The 23490-nt window shown below is 51.2% G+C and overlaps 1 pseudogene; it reads right to left on the reverse strand.

The window, feature by feature from the left end:
• Positions 1–473: 473 nt before the first annotated feature.
• The window catches only part of LOC133772382 (alpha-galactosidase A-like), a 49657-nt pseudogene continuing 26640 nt past the window's right edge, over positions 474–23490 (reverse strand).

Raw genomic sequence — 23490 nt, forward strand, 5'->3', positions numbered from 1 at the left:
AAATGCTCATCCCACATACTTTATTTTATTATTTTATATATATATATATATATATATTTTTTTTTTTGGAGTAAGAACACTTAGCTGTGCTTGCGGCAATTCTCAGGCATAAGATGCATTGTTGTTAAATAGAACCACCATGTTGTATTGCTGCTTTCACTTTCTTACTGTTATGAAAGAGCTGCCATGAACATTCGTGTAGTAACTTCTGCATGATATAAACCTCTAAATCTTACTGTCCTGCCTGGGGCCGTCTCCCCCCAGTCTTCAGGATATAGGCGGTCAGTGCAGCCAGAGCCCCCAAGGCAGACGGCTGGGCACTGCCACTCCCTCCTTCCCTCTGCTTGTCCTCTGCAATTTCCCCGGGGAGGCTGGGACCTAGGCAGTTGCCATGGCAACTAAACATGGCTGCTCCGGCATTTCCACCTCCCCCACTGCCTGTGTCCTGGAGGGCGGAGCTGGCTTCTCTGGAGTCATCCAGCTGCTGGCTTCTGGCGGCAAACAATGGGCAGTGACGCTGGGCCCTCCAGAACGGTGCCCTTCTCTTTATTTGGCAATTTGAGGTCGTGCTGTTTCCTCAAGGTGCAGAAACCTGCCTGCAGCAGCAATGGCTGGAAGCAGGGGCGGCCGTTCAGCCGAGCAGCTAAGCGGTCTGCATCCTTCAGCGCACGCAGTGCCTGGGTTTGACTCTTGACTCCAGCTTCCTGCTAATGCAGACCTGAGTGGGGCGGTGATGGCTCAGGTAACTGGGCTCCTCCGGGCACCCACACGGAAGATCTGGATTAAGTCCCTTAGGCCGGCGCCGCAGCTCACTAGGCTAATCCTCCGCCTAGCTGTGCCGGCACACCGGGTTCTAGTCCCGGTCGGGGCGCCGGATTCTGTCCCGGTTGCCCCTCTTCCAGGCCAGCTCTCTGCTGTGGCCAGGGAGTGCAGTGGAGGATGGCCCAAGTGTTTGGGCCCTGCACCCCATGGGAGACCAGGAGAAGCACCTGGCTCCTGCCATCGGATCAGCGCGGTGCGCCGGCCGCAGTGCACCAGCCGCGACGGCCGTTGGAGGGTGAACCAACGGCAAAAGGAAGAGCTTTCTCTCTGTCTCTCTCTCTCTCACTGTCCACTCTGCCTGTCCAAAAAAAAAAAAAAAAAAAGACGTGGATTAAGTCCCTGGCTCGTGGCTTCAACCCCTGGCTTTGGGGCCACGCAGGCATTTGGGGAGTGAAATGGAAGATGGGAACTTTATCTCTTTCTCAAAAAGAAAGAAAGAAAGAAAGGGTTAGAAACATACAAATGACTGCTATCAGGAGGATGTGTAAATACAGTGTTACATAGTCGTACACTGGAACACAATTCATTAATGAAAAGGAGGGACCCTCTGACTGCACATGGTAGCCCATGGGTCTTAAAAACATACAGTCAGGGCTGGCACTGCGGCGCAGCGGGTGAAGCTGCCGAAAGCAGTGCCGGCATCCCATACGGGCACCAGTTCAAGTCCCGGCTACTCTACTCCTGATCCAGCCCTCTGCTATAGTCTGGGAAAGCAGTAGAAAATGGCCCAGGTTCTTGGGTCCCTGCACCCATGTGGGAGACCAGGAAGAAGCTCCTGGCTCCTGGTTTCGGATCGAAGCAGCTCCGGCCATTGCAGCCATTTGGGGTGTGAACCAGCAGATAAAAGACCTCTCTCTCTCTCTCTCTCTCTCTCTCTCTCTCTCTGCCTCTCTGTAACTCTGCCTTTCGAATAAATAAATAAATCTTTTTAAAAAATAAAATGTATTTGTTGAATGAATTCTGTGTTCTGCTTTTGCAAGTGAGAACCTGAAGGCGTAGAGATGTTAAATAGCTTACCAACTATTAGGTCACCAGCTAATCCAAACTCACACCTGTTGGACTTCATCTTCTACTGGCTCCCAAATAGTCTGAGGTTTTATAAGGATCACATAACTTGGTCAAGTTCCTGGCTATTAAGTAGAAGGCTATTGAGAGATTAATTAACATCTTTTAAAAGGTATTACTTTGTTTTTATCCATTTTGAGAACATAAACTGGAATTCAGACGTGAGCAATAATGAAATGGCTGTGTTTAAACTCGTCATGTTTCTTAAAGATAGCACATTGGGAAATTCACACCTGGCATTGGAGAACAAAAGTTGGCATAGAACTTGGAGGAAGTATTCGTAGGAATTCATCCAATACAATCTTTCTAAGCTTATTATCAATAAGGAATGTGTTTTCTTTGAAACAGAGATCATACGGTTTATAGCTTTTTCCTCAGTTAGAAACGCCGGTGGAGGCATGCTCCGGCTTCACAGGCCGCCTGGCATTCGTCATTCTTACCTCACCTGCCACAGTGGTGGCCAAGGAAGCCAGCGCCCTGATTCCAGCCCCTTCACCCCCGAGTTCTGCCCTGTCTACAAATTCCCTTATAAGTACCCAGTATTCCAAACAGCGTGGAAGAGTATGTTTGCCATTGTCCCTGGGAAGATGACTGAAGTACAGCTGGCTCTCTGTATCCATGGGGTTTGCTCCAAGGATTCATTCAATTGTAGGTTGAAATACCTGTTTTCGATACAGATACAGACATTTTTTTCTTGTCATTATTCCCTTAGCAATACAGTCTGACAACTGTCTACATAACTTACACACCACATGAGGTATTGTAAGTAATTAGAGATGATTTAAAGTACATGGGAGCAGGTGTGCAGGTTATTTGCAAATATGAAGCCATTTTTACAGAAGGGACTTGAACATCCAAGGATTCTGAGAGTCCTAGAACGAAGCCCGCGTGGATTCAGAGGGACGACGGTAACTTGCACAAGGTACCTCTGGTGAGAGAGGGGCTCTGTGGTCTCGGAGAAAGGGCTTCCCTGGAAGTGAATGACAAGGCTCAGCCCATTCCTGTTGCAGCCCTTTTGTAGACAGGAGCACAGCCAGCCACCAGTCAGGTCCCAGCCAGACAAGGGAGAGTGAGCAGTGAGCGTGCAGGTGTCACCCCAAGTAAGGTACCAGCCCAGACCCTGTCTTTGTGTTGTATCATCCAGAGTGTGACGAGAGGGGGAACTGCAAAAAAATAAAACCAGCCCAAGACTTCGTATCTTCTCCTCACTGCACCGTGATGGAGGTCTGTGTGCCAAGGTCTCAGAAGCCCGGGTTCTCTGAAGCCTTGGTAACTAACGTTGGCATTGATTTTAGTGCACTTTGGTGGTGCCGAGTATTTCCATATGCATCTTTCCACTGGGGTTGATAGACCGATATTATTTTCCCCAAATTAGAGATAAACAAAGACTTCACATCACCTGACCATGTCTTTCCCCCCCAAAAGCCGCCTTCCTGGGCGACTGCGCTCAGCCATGGAGTTTGGCTTTTCTCCCTCTTCAAGGCAATCGTCTACTCTTTTTGCACTACTAGTTCTCAACTTTTGGAGGATTATCACCCAGGCAATCTACGGAATGTTTTGAATTCTCTTCCCCGAAAAAAGCGCACATATTCATCCTCATGTGCACGCATGTATACAGAGTTACATGTCAGCTCTCAGGGCTCCCGGAAGTCCCCTGAAGAGCAGGGACACAGAGCTGAGGCTTGTTTTTTCTTTGGAAGTAGTAACATGCGTGAGGGGCAGGCGTGGCGGCGGAGCCAGTAAATCCGCCACCTGCAGCGCCGGCATCCCACATGAGTGCCAGTTTGAGTCCCGGCTGCTCCACTTCTGATCCAGCTCCCTGCTATGGCCTGGGAAAGCAGCAATAGATGGCCCAAGTGCTTGGGCCCCTGCACCCACGTAGGAGACCTGGATGAAGCTCCTGGCTCCTGGTTTCAGCCTGGCCTAGTGCTGGCCATTTTGGCCAACTGGGGATTGAACCATTGGATGGAAGACCTCTCTCTCTCTCTCTGCCTCTCCTCTTTTTGTGTAGCTCTGACTTTCAAATGAATAAATAAATCTTTAAAAAAAAAAAAAGCAATTTCATTAAAAAAAAGCACGAAACAATTTTTAAAACATAAGTAATGTATGTGAGACCAAAGAGACATAATAATCAATATATGTTAAATTAGGGGCTGGTGCTGTGGCATAGTAGGTTAAGCCTCCACCTGCAGCACCGGCATACCACCTGGGCATACCATGTGAGTCCCCGTTACTCCACTTCCAATCCCACTTTCTGTCAATGGCCTGGAAAAGCAGTGGAGGATGACTCAAGTTCTTGGGCCTCTGCACCCACGTGGGGGACCCAGAAGAAGCTCCTGGCTCCTGGCTTTGAATTAACCCAACTTTGGCCCTTGCAGCCATTTGGGGAGTGAACCAGCAGATGGAAGATTCTCTCTCTGTGTGTGTGTGTGTTTGTGTTTATGTGTGTGTGTTTGCCTCTCTGTAACTCTGCCTTTCAAATAAATAAATCTTTAAAAAAAAAGAAAAAAGAAGATGGTCCAAGTGCTTGGGCCCCTGCCCCTGCATGGGAGACCCTAAAGAAGCTCCTGGTTCCTGGCTTTTGGTCTGGCCCACCCCCAGCCGTTGCAGCCATTTGGGGAGCAAATCAGTGGATGGACAATCGCCCTCTCTCCATCTCTCCCTTCTCTGTAACTCTGCTTCTCAAGTAAATAAATAAATCTAAGAAAAAAAATTTTTTTTTTTAAAAAAAGACTATTCTACTTGCCAAATGGGGCATTTCAAATAAAGGAGCAGATGCTCCTAGAGGGACTGACTTATCAGTTTGGGGAAAGACCCCAGAATATTCCAGATGGATTGGGAAGCTAAATCATAGTAAAGTATTAGAAACAAAACTTTTTTTTTTTTAAATTTTGGGATTACGAAAGCCCTTCCCAGGCAAGACTGCAAACACAAAAACCCCAAAGGGTAAATCTGACAGATACACGATTTCCACAACAATCTAAAATTTAAAAAGGTAGGTATGCAAAATAACTTATTACTGTAGGCCAGCGCCGCGGCTCACTAGGCTAATCCTCCACCTAGCAGCACCGGCACACCAGGTTCTAGTCCTGGTTGGGGCGCCGGATTCTGTCCCGGTTGCCCCTCTTCCAGGCCAGCTCTCTGCTGTGGCCCGGGAGGGCAGTGGAGGATGGCCCAAGTGCTTGGGCCCTGCACCCGCATGGGAGACCAGGAGAAGCTCCTGGCTCCTGCCTTTGGATCAGCGCGGTGCGCAGGCCGCAGTGCACCAGCCGCGACGGCCGTTGGAGGGTGAACCAACGGCAAAAGGAAGACCTTTCTCTCTGTCTCTCTCTCTCTCTCACTATCCACTCTGCCTATTAAATAAATAAATAAATAAATAAATAACTTATAACTGTAAAGGAATGCTCACCTCGCTGGCTTTGTCTGGGAGCAGGGCGGCCGGCACTCCGATAGCGGGGAAGGGAGCTGGCACTCGAAGTCTCGGGTGCTCTTCCTGAACGGGAGAGGCTGCGCGTTTCTGGCCCTTCCTCTCCACTGGAGGCTCGAGGAGTCGGCTCACGACGGCCCGCAGTTTCTGCTGGGTCCTACAAGTGCAAACCTGAGATAAGCCCTCCTCACAGCGCTTGGAGAACGGAGACGAACAGGGCAGGAGTTCTGTACCCTCACTTGAGAAGCGAGTTGCCTGCTTGGTCTACTTGCTCTTGGCTCACAGGGTAACTGGGAAGTCAGCTGGGCGTGGAGAGCTGTGTGGGAGAGGCAGCATCAGCAGAGCGACAAGACAAGCAAAAGGAGCAGGAGTGCTGGGTTCTTCATTAGCTACAAAATACGTGGGGGGCCAGTGCTGTGGTGTAGTGGGTAAAGCTGCCGCTGGCAGTGCCGACATCCCATATGGGCACCAGTTCTAGTCCCGACTGCTCTACTTCCAATCCAGCTCTCTGCTATGGCCTGGGAAAGCAGTAGAAGATGACCCAAGTCCTTGGGCCCCTGCACCTGCGTGGGAGACCCAGAAGAAGCTCCTGGCTCCTGACTCCTGGCTTCAGATCGGTGCAGCTCTGGCCACTGTGGCTATTTGGGGAGTGAATCAACAGAAAAAAGACCTTTCTCTCTGTCTCTCCCTCTCACTATCTGTAACTTTACCTCTCAAATAAATAAATAAATAAATAAGATCTTTAAAAGAAAAAAAGACAAATGTTAGCTCTCCTTGTTGGCCCAATGCCTCATTCAGCCTTAGCATGTAATGTCTGTGGCTAACGACAATGATGGCCTTGACAATGGTCTGGGCAGGAGGCAGCCTCCTCCACGCTGAAAGGGGACTTTCTTGCTCTGCCAGAGAGCTGCGGGGTCTCTCTGGAGGGTCTTTGGCAGAACTGGCAGTGCACAGCCCTGCACCAACCAACACATCCACACACGCCCACAGCAGCTTCTGGAGTTTCTGCTCCTTCGTTTTAGCCTGCTCTTTTTGCTCAATGCTAATAAGTTGTGTGTTGCTAACATACATGCTGCCAACAGTCATGAGCGTACACTTCTTATGTGTATCGAGTACTTCACCATGTGTAGACATTGCTACATCTGATCCTTCCCCCGTGCAGATGGAGCAAATGTCATTGTCCCTGTTGGATAGCAGTGGGAGGCCGGACTTCAAGAAAGCAGGTGGCTGATCCAAAGGCCCACAGGAAGTGGTTTGAGTAACCAGGATTTGGGATGAGGCCATCTCACTCTAGCTCAGCACCCTTCCTACTAACACCCTGGGCTGCCTCCCACAAGCATGTGTGAGTTAGTGCACACACATACACACACACGTGTGTGTGCACCTGGCCCCAACACACAATAGATTCAATGTTCCCTGAAGGGAAGATTCATGCCTTATCAATCCCTTGCAACAGATAATGTGCTTGACCATCTAATATAAGAAGTGAAAGTGGGATGGAATTGATCTTGACTCCTGGACTCTGTTGGGGGAGGAAGAGGGGCCTCGCAGATGAGGACCACAGCCAGAACCAGAGTCCAAGTTCAGCCTCGTTGCTCCTGGCCTGGCTCTACACAGACCCTTGGAGCCTCCACAGAGCAGAGGGGTCTGGTCCCCTGGAGAAACCATGACGCCCAGGGAAACATTCTCTCCACCCGGCTCTGCCCCAGGTGTAACTCCTTCTGGGAGGTGGGATCCCTGGCAGGCAGGAGCTAATCAACCAATGGCCTCAGCTGCCACCCAGGGCCTGGGATCCACACAGATCCCTGGCGAGCCAGCCCGAGAAGAGGCCTTCACTTGTATGGGCATGGAGTGCTGGCCGGAAGCATGGGGCAGGAGAAATTAGAAGCCTGGGCTAATCAAATGAAAAGCCCTAAGGACAACACCGTCAGCCAGGCAGGTCTACGCATCCGTTTCTGCCTTTCACCCAACCAGGGCCTGGGTGCTCTGGGCCTGTGACTCAGCTCTTTTCACTGACTTCAGCTGTGAACTTGCCCCCCGCAGGCATTTTGTGGCTTCTGCGGACTTAATTGGCTCGGCTTGGCTTGGCGTCTGCTCCTTAACCTGAGCCCGAAGGCCGCCCTGTACCCGGAGGACTTCTGGAGCAGGTACGTGGGGGCGGACTAGCACGGGGGGGGGGGGGAGTGCAGGCAGTAGCTTCCCATACCACTGCTCTGAGCCCTGCTGGCTGCCCCCCTTCACTGCTGCTCCTGGAGAGTCAACAGGGAAAGGCAGGTCATGATTGAGGTCCCTGGGCTGCAACTGGAAAGACCGAAGTCCTCACAGTGGACTCGCAGACCCCATGTTGAGTTGCCTTGATATCCCATCGGCTCATTGCCTCTTCCTTTCCCTGTTGCTCCTAGAACATGTCAGGGCCTCTCCTGCCTTGGGGTCTTTGCATCTCTGTTCACCCAGATAGCCCCATGCTCCCTTCCCACTTCCTGTTTAGCCCTTTGTTCTAATGTCATCTTAAAGAAATTATTTATTTATTTGGAACTCAGAGTTACAGAGAGGCAAAGAAAGTCTTCCATCTGCTGGTTCACTCCCCAAATGGCCACAATGGCTGAGGCTGGGCCAGGCCAAGCCAGGAGCCAGAAACTTCTTCTGGGTCTCTCATGTAGATGCAGGGGCCTAAGCACTTGGGCCATCTTCTGCTGCTTTCCCAGGCACACTAGCAGGGAGGTGGGTCAGAAGTGGAGCAGCCAGGACTTGAACCAGTGCCCACACGGGATACTGGTACTGCAGGTGGTGGCTCTACCTGCTAGGCCACAGCGCCGACCCCTTTAATGGCACCTTCTCGCCAAGGCCTTCCTTAGCTACTTTCTCTGCGCTTGCAAGCTCCTATCAGCCTCCACCTTTCCCTGGGCACCTCCCACCGTCCACTTTACTTATCTCGCTGATGGCTGGTCGCCCCACCCGAGCATTTTTAATCTGTCTGCGCGCTGCTGTGTTGCCAGTCCCGAGATGGTGCCTGACACACGGCATGCGCTCAGTGACGTTCATTAGGTGCCTGAACGAAGGAGGCTGGAGTGGAGCTGCTGGGCTTCTTGCCACAGCCGACACCAAGCAGCCACACGATTTGGGTCAGCCCTGCTCCCTTGTGGGCCTGACTCAGTCCATCTGTGTGCTGCGGAAGGCGCGCGAGCTGCCGCGTAAGCTGCCTTCCAGCAGTAATAATGGATGAGTCCAGGCACTATCCTCTTAGCACCTGAGACGCCCCAACGGAAGGCGGAAGGCGACAGGGAAGTGGGGCGGGAAGCAGCTGCCAGGATGACTAACTGGGATCTCGAGTCATCAGCCCCCAGCGCCAAGCCTTACAGGGCTCAGCAAAGCTAGGCTTATGCCTCTGGAGACTCGCACAGCCTGCCCACCTGACCTGTCCCAAAAGGACCACGAGAAGCTGCCTCCCTGTGTGACCGCAGTGACGAAGGGGCCTGGGGCAGGACAAGATGCGCCAACCTCGGCGCAGACATCCTGCACAGCTCTCGTGCTGCAAATGTTTAACTGGGACCTCCTCTGCACTGGCACCGTCCTGGCCAGGAAGGGAGCCGGGGAGGAGAGGGCAAGGTCCTCGCTCGACCTGTAGTGTTACCATGTGTGAGAGGCCCGAGGTGCCTGCTTCCCCTTTGACCTCCTGCTCTCTGGCAGCTTAAATCTCCTCTGTTGGCTGGCTACAGCAGGCTAGGTCCTTTTCATTTTTTTTTTAAAGATTTATTTATTTATTTGAAAGTCAGAGTTATACAGAGAGAGAAGAGGCAGAGAGAGAGAGAGCTTCCATCTGATGGTTCACTTCCCCAATTTGCCGATCCAAAGCCAGGAGCCAGGAGCTTCCTCTGGGTCTTCCCACACGGGTTCAGGAGCCCAAGGACTTGGGCCATCTTCTACTGCTTTCCCAGGCCATAGCAGAGAGCTGGATCGGAAGTGGAGCAGCCAGGTCTTGAACCGGTGCCCATATGGGATGCCAGCGTTGCAGGCCAGGGCGTTAATCCTCTGCACCATAGCACCTGGTCCTTTTCAATTCAAAAACAAAACAGCGGCCACCCTCCCAGACCAACGGGGGCCACAGCACCGAATTCACCCTCTGCCCCTCGGGGATGCCAAGAGCAGCAACTCCCCTTCCCGCTAGCCCTTTGGGAAGCTCTGATGCCTTCTCATTCCCAGCACCTCCCTGGCTTTCTTCCTCCCCACTTCCCTTCCAGTGCCTGTTGGGCCAATCTGCCGTGGGGGCCCCCAAACTGTATCCCCTGTATTCTACACCTCCCTCCAGTTTCCCGGACCTGACCTGCCTCCCTGCCTACAAAGCTACTGGCCACTGCTGAATCAACTCCCCCATCTTCAAAGCCAGGTGGCTGCCTCCGGGTCCCCGGAGCTGGGCAGCCGTCCCCCACCATGCATGCTGCCTCGTGAGTGCCCGGTCACAATTTTCCACAGTTAGCTGTTGTCCCAGCTTGTTTCATGGGTGGATGTCTTATCTCTGAGCCAGCCCTCACCTCTCCATAGCCTACCCAGTGTTAGCCCAGGGCCATCCATCTGTGATGGAGTCCACCTGGATTTACCAAGCTGTGACATTGAACGAAGACACGCTTTTGGAAAGTGTGTGGGATTACTGATGTTAGTAAGAAAATGTGAACCACAAAGTAACTACGGCCTGGTGTCCACGCTGTGGACACGGCCTTCCTGCGGGGGAAAACTGGAAGACACTTGGTAAAAATGCAGAGTCACGTTGGGGCTGTTGGGTTGTGACTCGTTTAAGGAATCGGTGAATATTGTCAGTGCATTGCTTATGAACTTGAACAAGAAATATTTTTGAAATATGGAAGACTCGGAAACATTCCACTCTTGGGTGTAAAACTCATACTTTCTCAGCCTCTCAGAAAGAAGGGGAGTGTGGTGGGGGCTGGGCCGCAAGTCTTTAGAGACTGTACTTAAGTCCTATTTATACACAAATAGCTGTGCCAAGGGTGTGGGGGGAGGGGAGGCCCAAGTTCCTTTAGTTTTGCCCCTAAATGTTCATTCCTTGGGGCAGGGCCAGAAAGACAAACAGTTTAAAATAACCAAACAGAACCATATGGGTTCTAAGGATGTATCCTTTCTTACCCCCTGCACTTTAGAGGGCTCTGTGCCCTGCAGTGCCAGCTGTGGGGAACGGGACTGGATGAGGGGAAGCTGGGTACGCCCTCCTACCCAGCGCAAGGCCTGCGCTGGCACAGGGCTCCTCTTGGGTCCCTTAACCTCGCTTTCTATTTTTGTTTTATCCACATCAGACTAAGGGGTTCCCAAAGGCAAGGCGAGGACCCCATAGCCCTGCTTTCTGCCCAAGGGTTGGCCCCACAGCCCACGCAGTGTCCTCGAGAGGTCTCTGGTCCAACCCCTTCATCCAACACAGGAGGGTCAGACTTGAAGGATGAGGTTCATGCCAAGGTTGCAGAGCCAGGGACCCTGTGAGGCGTGGGCTTCAGAGAGCTCTGGATGCCTTGAGCCCAGTCTGTTGCTACTCACCTTGGGCATTTAGGACATGGCTTTGATATGTCCATGTGTGCATGCATGCGTGCTATGCATTAAATGAGTCCCCCAGAGGTTCATGTGTGTAAACTTAATCCCCATTCGTGTGTTAGGATGTGTGGAGGTGGTGCTCTTAGGAGGTTGTTTTGAGTAGAGCAGGTCACAAGGCCATGATGGCTTAGTGGCTTTGTAAGAGGAAGAGTGGTTCCAGCTAGCATGTGCCTTCCCTCTCACCGTGGTATGTTGCAGCAAGAGAGCTCTAACCAGATGCTGGGACCAACCTCCAGATAGTCCTCCAGTTGATAGTCCTCTAGTCTACTTTTTTAACCAATGGATTAATTTTCATTTTATTTGAAAAGACAGAAATAGAGATCTTCCATCTGCTGCTTCACTCCCCAGATGTCTACAACAGGCAGAGTTGGGCAGGCCAAGGCTGGGAGCCCAGAACTCAATGTGAGTTTCCCGCATGGGTGTCAGGGACTCCAGCACCTGAGCCGTCATCAGTGGCCTCCCAGGATGCAGCATCAGCAGGAAGTTGGGTCAGAGTGGAAGAAGAGCCAGGACTCGAACTCGGGCACTCTGATGAGGGATGCGGGCGTCCCAAGTGGTGACTTAACTGTGGCACCACGTGCCAGCGCCACACCTCCATTCTTTATAAGTTACCCGGGCCCAAGAATTTTGTTATAGCAAGAGAAAATGCACTAAGAAAACATAATGTCTTGAGTCTCCATGCTTTGGGCCAGAGAGATGATAAAAACAAGATAAGAAAAGGCCCACAGTAAATAAACCAAGCTTTAAAGAAGTCAGGATTCAGAGGAAGAGATCGGGTAAGTTCACAGACAACCGGAAGGTGAAGCAGAAATGGGGAAGAGTTGTAAGTGGCACGCACACAGCAGAGCAGAGTCGTCTCGGGAGATGGGCCTCTCAAGTCTTACCGGTCATTGACTGACTCGCACCAAGCCAGGTTCCACATACTTGGGAAGCAAATCTCTAACCTCATGGGACTATACTCCAGTAAAGGTGGGGAGCACTAAACAAAAAACAGAAGCAAAAGTAGGGTTAGATGGCTTGATGGGAAAGCAAGATGGTGTGGCCACTGTGGAAAACAGCATGGAAATTCCTCCAAAATTAAATGTAGAATTTGGCCCAGCAATTTTATTTCTGGGTAAATGAGGGCACTTCAGAATGTTCACAGAAAATGGAGTGAAAACATAAGTTTATTTGGGTGCAAAGATTTTTTTGAAAATCCAAGCATAGTTTTTTTCATAGTGTGCATTTCCACGAACTTTTTGAAGACACCCCCCCCCCATATATACAGAGACTCAGATATTTGTGCCCCACACTTATAGCAGCATTTTTCACAATAGCCCAAAGGTGGAAGCAACTCAGGGGCCCCTGACAAATGAGTGGACAAAAAGAATGTGGTGCATACATTCAATGAAATATTATTTATCCTTGGGCAGGCGCTGTGGCTCAACAGGCTAATCCTCTGCCTAGTGGCGCCAGCACACCAGATTCTAGTCCCGGTCAGGGCGCCGGATTCTGTCCCGGTTGCCCCTCTTCCAGTCCAGCTCTCTGCTGTGGCCAGGGAGTGCAGTGGAGGATGGCCCAAGTGCTTGGGCCCTGCACCCCATGGGAGACCAGGAGAAGCACCTGGCTCCTACCTTCGGATCAGCGCGGTGCGCCGACTGCAGTGCGCCGGCCGTGGCGGCCATTGGAGGGTGAACCAACGGCAAAGGAAGACCTTTCTCTCTGTCTCTCTCTCTCTCACTATCCACTCTGCCTATCAAAAATAATATATATATATATATATATATATATATATAAATTCATCCTTAAAAAAGGAGTGAGATCCTGGCCCATGCTGCAACATATATAAACACATGAAGGCATTATACTGAGTGAAATAAACCACACACACACAACTGGAAAATATGGTCAGATAATATATTCAGATTCATGGAGAATAAAATTAGAATAATGGTCACCAAGACATTAGTCCATTTTCTGTTGCTATTACAAAACGCTTGTACCTGAGGCTGGGTAACTTTATAAAGAAAAGAGATTTGGCTGGCACCGCGGCTCACTAGGCTAATCCTCTGCCTGCGGCGCCGGCACACCAGGTTCTAGTCCCGATCTGGGCGCCGGATTCTATCCCGGTTGCCCCTCTTCCAGTCCAGCTCTCTGCTATGGCCTGGGAAGGCAGTGGAGGATGGCCCAAGTGCTTGGGCCCTGCACCCGCATGGGAGACCAGGAGAAGCACCTGGCTCCTGGCTTCGGATCAGCGAAGTGCGCCAGCTGCAGCACACCAGCTGCAGCAGCCATTGGAGGGTGAGCCAACGGTAAAGGAAGACCTTTCTCTCTCTCTCTCTCTCTCTCTCTCTCTCTCTCTCTCTCTCACTGTCCACTCTGCCTGTCAAAAAGATTTATGTATCTCCAGTTCTGGGGATTTAAGGGCATGATGTCGCATTAGTTTGGCTCTGGTGAGGACCACATGCCAGATGCAACACAATGACAGACATGTGTGCCAGGGGAAGTGCTCGCATAGCTAGACAGGAAGCCTGGTAGGACTGGGTGGGTGCAGGCTTGCTCTCTCAGAAAAACCTCTGTTGAGAATTGGCGGAAGGGTACCGTAAGAACTACAGTGATCCCATCCGAGGGCAGTGCCCCCAGCGACCTAAGGGGCTCCTAGTAGGGCCCTCCTCTTAAAGCTTCCACAACTTCAAGGTCACCACACAGAGCACTAAGCCTCCAGTGTGCAGAGCCTTGGGGGACAAACCACATCCAGACCATAGCACCAAGGGCTAAGGGAGGGCGGGCACAGGGAGGCAGTGTGTGATGGGTCCACGGTTTCGGCTGGGAGATGACAAAGTTCTGCAGATGGACGCTGGTGATGGCTGCACAGCGATGTGAATGTCCTTCATGCCACTGAAATGAACTCTTAAAAATTGGTTAAAATGGGGCCAGGCATGTGGCCTAGCAGTTACGACACCACATCCCGTATTGGAGTTCAAGTCGGAGCTCTAGCTCCTCATTCCAGCTCCCTACCTAGGCAGACGTTGAGAGGCACTTGATGGCTCAAGTAGGTGGGTCCCTGCCCCCCAGTGTGGGAGACCTGGATTGAGTTCCCAGCTCCTGGCTTTCACCATCATAAGCATTTGAAGACTGAACCAGCAGATGAGAGTGGTCTGTCCATCTGTCTCTCTACCCGCCATCTGCCTCTCAAATAATATAATAAAATGGTTAAGACAGTACATTTTATGTTATGCATATTTTACCACTATAAAAAATAGGTAAATAAATAAGAGGGGAGAGTAAGTTAGATGTTATGCTATGGGGAAAAAAATGGGTAAGTCGGGGGAAGGCGTGGTGAGGTAAAGTCTCACTGAGGCAGCCACATATGAGCAAAGTCCTGGAGGAGGTGAGGACGTGAGGAGGTGAGGATATGAGCCATGCCGAGATCTGAGAGCAAGAGCAAAAGTCCTGAGGCAGGCACAATGCTTGGGGCACTGTGCCAGAGTCATTTTCTCAAGAACCCATTGGCTTGGTTCTATGCTGCTTTGGTCAATTCCAACAGAACCGGGGAAACTGGTGCTCCGCAAGAGTGGAGCTGAGCAGAATCTTCCCAGCCACAGTGCTCGGGCCTCACTTGGGTAAGGAGTAGGGGAGTGAATTTGACTTTGTTAACCTTGTAGAGAAGTCATCATAGACTCCAGCAGTTACAGTTTTTTTTCAGGAACGTGGCCGCTCAGACCGTAAGGGCTACACGTGACCATCGCCTCATTTCTCTGGAAGCAATTCTGCTAGGACAGGAACCGAGAATTCTTTGGCCATGACCTCACGGCGAGCTTCTGCTCTGTGAGAACATCAGGCTTTGCATTTCTCATTACACTGCCCGCATAGCTCCTGGGTTTGGAAAAGGTCACCGTCGTTAAACTCTGGTATGACTTTCGCCCCCAGAGAACCCGGGATAAAGGTGAAAAAGGAACTTCTCCAGGACAGCAAGCTCCAACTCCCCCAGATGCTTCCTTGTCATTTATATCTGGAGTCCTGTGCCAGGGACATTACATGAAAATTAACCCAGGCTGGCCAAGTGCAAACTGGGAAGTCAGAAACAAGACTCAGAGTCTGTCTGTCTGGATAATTTAATTGCCAGATGCAAAAGATAGGAAAAGGGGTTCTTTTCTCCTTGAGCCTTGGCCAGCCTTGTGGCTAATGCCCACTGTGGCTGCATTCAAGGCTGCTGGGCGTTTCTGCCAGGGCGTGGTGGCCAAGAACCAGTGAGGACTTCAGAGTGAGCAGTCTCGGCCTGCCAGCTCGCGGGCCGGCTACCTGCCGCCCTCTGGTTTGCAGCTCCCACGCCATTGCTTGTCCATCCTCTCGTGGAGCTTAATGCCCACAGTAATGTTTTTAGGACACCAGCTTCACGTGTGGTGCTGAGGGAGGTTGTGGGCCTCGGGGTGGTCTCCCCAGGGATCTTCTCTGGAATTTTCTGCCAGGGCTTAGTGTGCGTAAGCCAAAGGGTTGTGAAAACAACACAGGAATAGGAGACGGGAAGTCTGAGTTTGTTTTTGTTTTTTTTTTTTTTTTTTTTTTTAAGCTTTATTGCATTATAATTGACAATAAAAATGGTATGTTTAAGGTGCACAACTGGATGTTTTGATACAGGCGTCCATTATGATCCTACGAATCAGGACAGTGAACGTGTCTGTCACCTCACAGGTGTTGTTTATTTTTTCGGTGTTTTTTTATTTTTTAAATCTGAGGTCTAAGCGTGGACTGTTCCGTGTGGGCTCTGCTTGTCCCCCCCACCTCGAAGTGCCACCCCGTGCCCCAGAGGCTGGCCCGTCTGTGGACCTGTGCGGGCTCCTGCGCTCTGGTGTCCAGAGAGGCGAGGAGACCACCCCATGGGGGGTCCAAGGGTCGGGGGACTGCGGGGCTGGTGTTAATTCCCTTGAGTTCTTAGACCTAGGAGGTTGCTGTGGCCACCAAATCCTAGGACTGCAGATTTCCCTGGGCCTGGCCTCCTTGCCCCACGTCCGCTGTCCCGCACAGGCTGGGTAGCTCCCCCCAACAGTACACTGCCCATGTGGTTTTCCTACACCCTGCCTCTACTTCAAAAAATTTTATTTTATTTTATTTATTTGAAAGGCCAAGAGAGAGACCTAAAGCTCCCACCCCCTGGTTCACTCCCCAAATGCCTGGAACAACTGGGGGTGGCCCTGGCCAAAGCTTGGAGTTCAGAACTTAATCAGAGTCTCCCACATGGTGGCATGGACCCAACTACTCCCAGGGTGCTGACTCCCAGGGTGCTCGTTAGCTGGAAGCCGGGATCAGGATATGTAGCCGGGACTCGAACCCAGGCCCTCTGGTATGGGATGCAGTTGTTCCAGCTGGGATAGGCCAAACAACCATACCTCCGTCCTGGCCGTCACAGTTCCTTTACTGAATTCTGCAGTCACCGAGTGGAGTGCACCTGCCTTTCTTGCCAGGATCCTGACTATGGAAGCCACTCGTGAGCTGATGAGCAGGTCACACAGCTGAAGCCCTGTGGCCTTGGTTTCCTCATCTTCAAAGTGGAGACCACAGGCCAGCACTGTGGAGTAGTGGGTAAAGCCACTGCCTGCAGTGCCAGCATCCCATATGGGCGCTGGTTCAAGACCCGGCTGCTCTACTTCCAATCCAGCTCTCTGCTATGGCCTGGGAGAGCAGTAGAAGATGGCCCAAGTCCTTGGGCCCCTGTACCCATGTGGGAGACCCAGAAGAAGCTCCTGGCTTTGGATCGGCCCAACTCTGGCTGTCACAGCCATTTGGGAAGTGAACCAGTGGATGGAAGACTTTCCTGCTCTCTCTCTCTCTCCTCCTCTACCCTCCCTCTGCTTCTCTGTAACTCTGCCTTTCAAATAAATAAATAAATCTTAAAATAAATAAGTGGAGACAAAAATGCCAGTTCTTGTACAGGGATTTCATGAGGATTATAATAGATATAAAGCACTAACAAACATAATGTTTTTACAATATAAATGTGCTTTCTGAGTTTCACAATTTCAGGAATGCCTAAAAATAACATGCTATCTTTTGTATGTCAAGTTGCTGCTGCCAATATGCAGGCACACTGAGTAATTTTTCTTTTTTTTCTCAAGTGTACCTGCATTTTTATTGAATACCCAAAAGGTTTAGTAGATTTCAGTGTGATAAGCATAAATATAAACACATTATTAGATGGCCTAATCATGGTTTAATCCTCAAGTCTATCCTGAATTCAGGAAGATGAGACAGCTTAAGACAAAAACATTTTCAGTATTTTGATTTAGAAAATTCTTTTTTTGGGGCTGGCGCTGTGGCGTAGTGGGTAAAGCCACCTCCTGCAGTACTGGCATCCCATATAGGCGCCAGTTCAAGTCCAGCTGCTCCACTTCCGATCCAGCTCTCTGCTATGGCCTGGAAAAGCAGCAGATGGTCCAAGTGCTTGAGTCCCTGTACTCATATTGGAGACCCGGAAAAAGCTCCTGGCTTCTTGCTTTGCACTGGCTCAGCTCTGGTCCTTGTGGCAAAATGGGGAGTGAACCAGTGGGTGGAAGACCTCTCTCTCTCTCTCTCTCTCTGCCTGCCTCTCCTTCTCTCTCTGTGTAACTCTGATTTTAAAATAAATAAATCTTTTAAAAAAAGAAAATTCTTTTTTCTCTTTAAAGATTTATTTATTTATCTTTAAAACAGAGTTACAGAGAGAGAGAGGGAGGGAGGGAGGGAGAGGGAGAGGGAGAGAGATCTTCCATTCATGGTTCATTCCCCAAATGGCTGCAACGGCCCAGGCTGGGCCAGGTGGAAGTCAGGAGCCAGGAACTTCATCCAGATCTGTCATGTGGGTGACAAGGACCCAAGAATCTGGGCCATCTTGCGCTGCTTTCCCAGGCACATTAACAAGGAGCTGGATTGGAAGAGGAGCACCCGGGATTTGAACTGGCGCCCATATGGGATGCTGGTGTCACAGGCAGTGGCTTAACCCTCTGTGCCATAGCACCAGCCCCTCATTTTTAGTATTTTGACCTGGCAGGGTAGTCGTAGTAATTTCTTGTAAAATTAACATTTTACTAGGAAAAGTTCCCAATTAAAATATTAGCACATTTTTCCTTTTAGGGGAATAAAGATAGCTTTGTTATTATGAGGGGCAGCTTGGGGTAGGACAGGGGCCAAGGTCAGGCTTGGCAGACCTGGCCTCCTGGTGAGTGCCTGTCCCCGTGTGACTTCCAGCAGAGCGTTAATCCCTCCTGTGTGTCTATCTCTAAGAGTTGCCTCCCTTGTTTTTGTGGTGAGATTAAAGCAATGATCCTTTGTAAAAGAAATCGGGCTATTTGTAATTGCCTTCTCCAAGGCTTCTCTAAACAGGGTCAGCTCTGATTACTCTTATCTGATTAAGCTATTGGGGGCAGTGAGGGCCGGCGCTGGGAGGGGCGGCCTGGGTCCTGGAGGAAGGCCGGATGTCCACAGGGACCCAGCAGTGAAGGGGTGTTCAGGCACACTGCCATGGCCGATGGCCGTGGTGCAGGTGCAGCAGTGAGTCCAGAGGTGACTGAGTAAGTCCCTGCCCCCCAGGACTTTGCCCTCTGCCCGGGAAGCTCACTGTGAGAGGACAATGATCCCCAAGGCCGTCCCACTCCCCAGCTTGTGGGGTTCACTCAGTCTTTCCACTGGGGGGTGTCTGCCTCGGGCAGCAGGAAAGGGCTGACTGCACCAGGGGCTGCCTGTGGGGAGGTGGCAATGGGAGATAGAATGGGGTCAGACAGCCCAGGGCTTTAAGTCCAGGCTTGGTGTGTGGCCGGTGTGGTGGTGCAAAGAGGTAAGCCGCTGCCTTCGAAGCTGGTTCCGTCCTGGCTCCCTGCTTCCCTTCCAGCTCCTTGCTAACGTGCCTGGGAGAACCGCAGAAGACAGCCTGAGTGTTTGGGTCCCTGTCACTCATGTGGGACACCAGTATGGAGTTCCAGGCTTCTGGCTTCAGCCTGGCCTATCCCAGGGTTTGCCAGCCATTTCAGAAGTAAACTTGTAGGTGCAAGATCTCCCTCCTCTCCTCTCTGTAACTCTGCCTTTCAAATAAATATTGAAAAGGAAAGGAAGAAAAAAACGCTACTCTTAAGAAGCTCCCATGGACTATTGTGAGGTGACCGTCATGGCCCTCAGGTCCCATATCAGATGGAGGGGTGGGAGTTTGGTGTAATGGTTAAGACGCCACAGGTGCAAAGGAGTGAAGGGGCCCAGAATTGTGTTAGGGTCTCCCGTGTGGGTGGCAGGGACCCAAGCACTTGAGCCATCACCTCGGAGAGCAGAAGCAGAACTCAAGCCCCAAGCACTCTGAAACGGGATGTGGGTGCCTCAAGTACAGGCCAAGCCCTGCCAGACGCCCACCCTTGATTCGGCCCATTTCCTTTACCGACTCCCCCTCAGACCTGGGGAGCAGCAGCGGCCAGTGGCTCTGGGGGCCAGGGCCAGGTGTTGGCCAGCTCCTCTCAGAGCCACCTGGACGGCCTCCCTGAGGGCATTGCCCTTTTGTTTACCTTTCCTAGGCTATCTGAGTCCTTAAAAGAAATGTATTAGTTTGCTTTAGTCAACTTCTCTATTTGCTGCCTTAAGTAATAGAATCAAGAAGGCACCCTGGTGTTTTCCAGCAGGTGTTGTTAGGGGGAGGGGACAGGTAGGAAGACCTAATCTGAAATAGAGAAAGAGGGAATGTTCCTTTTCTTTCTTTTCTTTTTTGTCTCTTTAAGGTTTATTTATTTATTTGAAAGGCAGAGTGACAGAGAGATGTTCCGTCTACTGATTCACTCCCCAAATGGGTGCAATGACTGGGGCTGGGACAGGCTGAAGCCGAGTCAGGAACTCCATCCAGTGCGTGTCAGGGGCTCAGTTCCTGGGGCCATCCTCTGCGGCCTTCCCAGGAGCATTAGCAGGGAGCTGGGTCAGGTGGGATTCAAACTGGGGCTCTAACATGGATGCCGGTGTCACAGGCAGTGTGGCTAACCCGCTGCGCCACAATGCCGGCCCCCGCTTTCTATTTTCAGTACTTCTCCCTGCAGCATCACGGTCGCCACCCTGTCCTGAAACGCTGTGTGCTTTGTCTGTGTTTATGCAGAAGGCCCTGGGAGGCGGAGACACCATTATTCCTGCCCTCTGGGGTTTCAGCCTAGCTGTACACGCTGCATGGAGTGTGCCTCGTATTCTGAAGTCTAGAGGAGGGGAGATGGCGGTCAGGGAAGGTTTGGAGGAGGTGGGCCCTGAGGACGGGTAGGGCCTGGAAACGGCGGAGTGGGCAGGTTCCAGGCGGGGAGACTGGCACCTGGAAGCTCTGGGGGCCGACATGGGCCAGGTGTGGCTGAAGCCTGCAGCAGGAGGTGCAGACAGCCGATGACAGGGCAAGCAGGCAGGGCTGTGCTGCTGCCCGGTGCCTCGGACCCCGGCATCTGTGGCCGGCTCCAGGGATCCCGAACCCTGAAACTCGGCTTTAAATGGGGTGTCTGTGCAGGTATCTGTGGAGATGGCCAAAGGGGTCAAGGGAGTTTGGAGGAAGCTTTGCACAACTGGGCTGATTTTATGCTATGGGAGCCAATAAGTTTGGGGATGAGTGGAGAAGAGAGGATCATGGGTAAGAAATTTTTGCATATGGGTGTTTTTGTTGTTGCTGCTGTTTTGGTTCTTACAATTAAGGTTGATCCAGGCGAGGTGAATTAAGAGGGGAGCAGCTCAGGTGGGGAAATGCTTTTAGATGATGTTAGTCCCTGTGGCATAGCCATGGATACAGCAAAGGAACAGGCAGGAGGAACACAGCCTGGGCAGGTGTAGCTACATTTATGTGTAATACTGACTTGCTTTATATATATATATATATATATTTTAAATATATATTTTTTTGACAGGCAGAGTGGATAGTGAGAGAGACAGAGAGAAAGGTCTTCCTTTGCCGTTGGTTCACCCTCCAATGGCCGCTGAGACTGGCGCGCTGCAGCCGGTACCGCGCTGATCCGAAGGCAGGAGCCAGGTGCTTATCCTGGTCTCCCATGGGGTGCAGGGCCCAAACACTTGGGCCATCCTCCACTGCACTCCCTGGCCACAGCAGAGAGCTGGCCTGGAAGAGGGGCAACCGGGACAGAATCCGGCTCCCTAACCTGGACTAGAACCTGGTATGCCGGCACCGCAGGTGGAGGATTAACCTATTGAGCCATGGTGCCGGCCAAGGCTTGCTTTTTTTAATTGTACTGGAGAAACTTAAAATTTGTGTGTTTTTTTAAAGATTTTATTTCTTGGCCGGCGCAGCGGCTCACTCGGCTAATCCTCCACCTGCGGCGCCGGCACACCGGGTTCTAGTCCCGGTTGGGGCACCGGATTCTGTCCCGGTTGCTCCTCTTCCAGTCCAGCTCTCTGCTGTGGCCCAGGAAGGCAGTGGAGGATGGCCCACGTGCTTGGGCCCTGCACCCGCATGGGAGACCAGGAGAAGCTCCTGGCTCCTGGCTTCGGATTGGCGTAGTGACCATTTGTGGAGTGAACCAACGGAAGGAAGACCTTTCTCTCTGTCTCTCTCTCTCACTGTCTAACTCATCTGTGAAAAAAAAAAAAGATTTTATTTCTTTTATTTGAGAGTTAGAGTTACAGGCAGTGAGAGGGAGACATAGAGAGAAAGGTCTTCTATCCAGTGGTTCACTCCCCAAATGGCAGCTATGGCTGGTGCTGTGCTGATCTGAAGCCAGGAGCCAAGCAGTTCTTCCTGGTCTCCCACGTGGGTGCAAGGGCCCAAGGACTTGGACCGTCTTCTACTGCTTTCCCAGGCCATAGCAGAGAGCTGGACTGGAAGAGGGGCAGCCAGGACTAGAACTGGCACCCATATGGGATGCTGGCACCACAGGCTGATTACCCTACTGCGCCACGGCGCTGGCCCCTAAAATTTGTTTTATTTGAGAGGGAAACAGAGAGACAGAGACCAAGAGAGAGTAATCTTTCAACTCCTCCCCAAACGCCTATAACAGTCACAGCTGGGCCAAGCTGAAGCCAGGAGCCAGAAACTCCACCAGGTCTTTCACATATATAGCAGGGATCCAAGTACTTGAACCATCACCTTCTTGCTGCCAGTAGTAGGTAGCTGGTGTCAAGAGTGGAGCCAGGGGGCTGGTGTCATGGTGCAGCCTGTTAGGCCTCCACCTGCAACGCTGGCATCCCAATATAGGCACCAGTGCAAGACCTGACTGCTCCAGTTTTGATCCAGCTCTCTTCTATGGCCTGGGTAAGCAGCAGAAGATGGCCCAAGTGCTTGGGTCCCTGCACCTACATGGGAAACCCAGAAGAAGCTCTGGGCTCCTCTATTCGGCTTGGCCCAGCCCCAGCCATTGGGGTCATTTGGGGAGTGAAACAGTAGATGGAGGATCTCACTCTCTCTCTGCACTTGATCTTAGCCAAAAGGCTGAGAAGCGGTTTTCTTGTTCGCTCTCTCTGTAGCTCTGACTTTTCAAATAAATTAAAAATGATTATATATATATACATATATATATATATATATATATATATATATATATTTTTTTTTTTAAAGAGTAGAGCCAGGACTCAAACCCAGGTACTCTGATATTGGATGTAGGCATCCAAGAGGGACTTTTTTTTTTTTTTAAGATGTATTCATTTACTTTAGAGGCAGAGTTACAGAGAGAGAGAGACAGAGACAGAGACAGAGACAGAGGCAGAGAGAGGTCTTCTGTCCACTGGGTCATTCCCCAAATGGCTGCAATGGCCGCCAGTGGTCTTAACTACTGCACCAAATGTCTACCCCTTCTGGCGCTTATTTCTATAGCTCAAATTTTTTAATTTTATTTTCAATTATTTATTCGCACTTGATTTGAAAGGCAGAGGCAGAAAGAGACAGAAATCTTCTATCTGCTGGTTTATTTCCCAAATTCCTGCAACAGCCAGGACTGATTCTGGCTGAAGCCAGGAGCCCAGAGCTCCGTTCAGGTCTCCCAAGTGGGTGGTAGAGGCTGACACACTTGAGCCGTCTCAGGGCGCTGACTAGTGGAAGTGGAGGAGCCAGGACTTGAACGAGGCACCCTAATCCAGGCACAGGTGTCCCGAGTGGCGACGCAGCCTTTGAGCCAAATGGTTGCCTGCCCTGGGGCTTATTTCTGCGCCTCCCTGAGGTTGGGGTCAGGGTTTGGCCCAGCAGTTAGGCTGCCGCCTCAGATGCCCGCATCCCCTATCAGAGGTCAGCTCCTCTACTTCTTTTGTTTTGTGTGTGTGTGCTTTTTTTAAAAAAAAATTCTTTTTATTTGAAAGGCAGAATTACAGAGAGAAAGAGACAGAGAGAGATGTTTTCTATCCCGTGGTTTACTCCCCAGATGGTCATAATGGCCAAGGCTGGGCCAGGCCAAGGCCGGGAGCCTGGAACTCCATCCAGGTCTCTCATGTGGGTGGCAGGGGCCCAAGCACTTGGGCCATCTTCTGTTGCTTTCCCAGACTCATTAGCAGGGAGCTGGATCAGAAGCGGAGCAGCCAGGATTCTAACCAGCGCCCATATGAGATGCCGGTGTTGCAGGCTGTGGCTTAACCTGCTGTACCACAATGCTGGCCTGGAAGAAAGAACTTCTACTTTTGGTTTTGCAAATAGATCC

The sequence above is a fragment of the Lepus europaeus genome, chromosome 13 (assembly GCF_033115175.1).
Source record: "Lepus europaeus isolate LE1 chromosome 13, mLepTim1.pri, whole genome shotgun sequence".
NCBI classification, from domain to species: domain Eukaryota; kingdom Metazoa; phylum Chordata; class Mammalia; order Lagomorpha; family Leporidae; genus Lepus; species Lepus europaeus.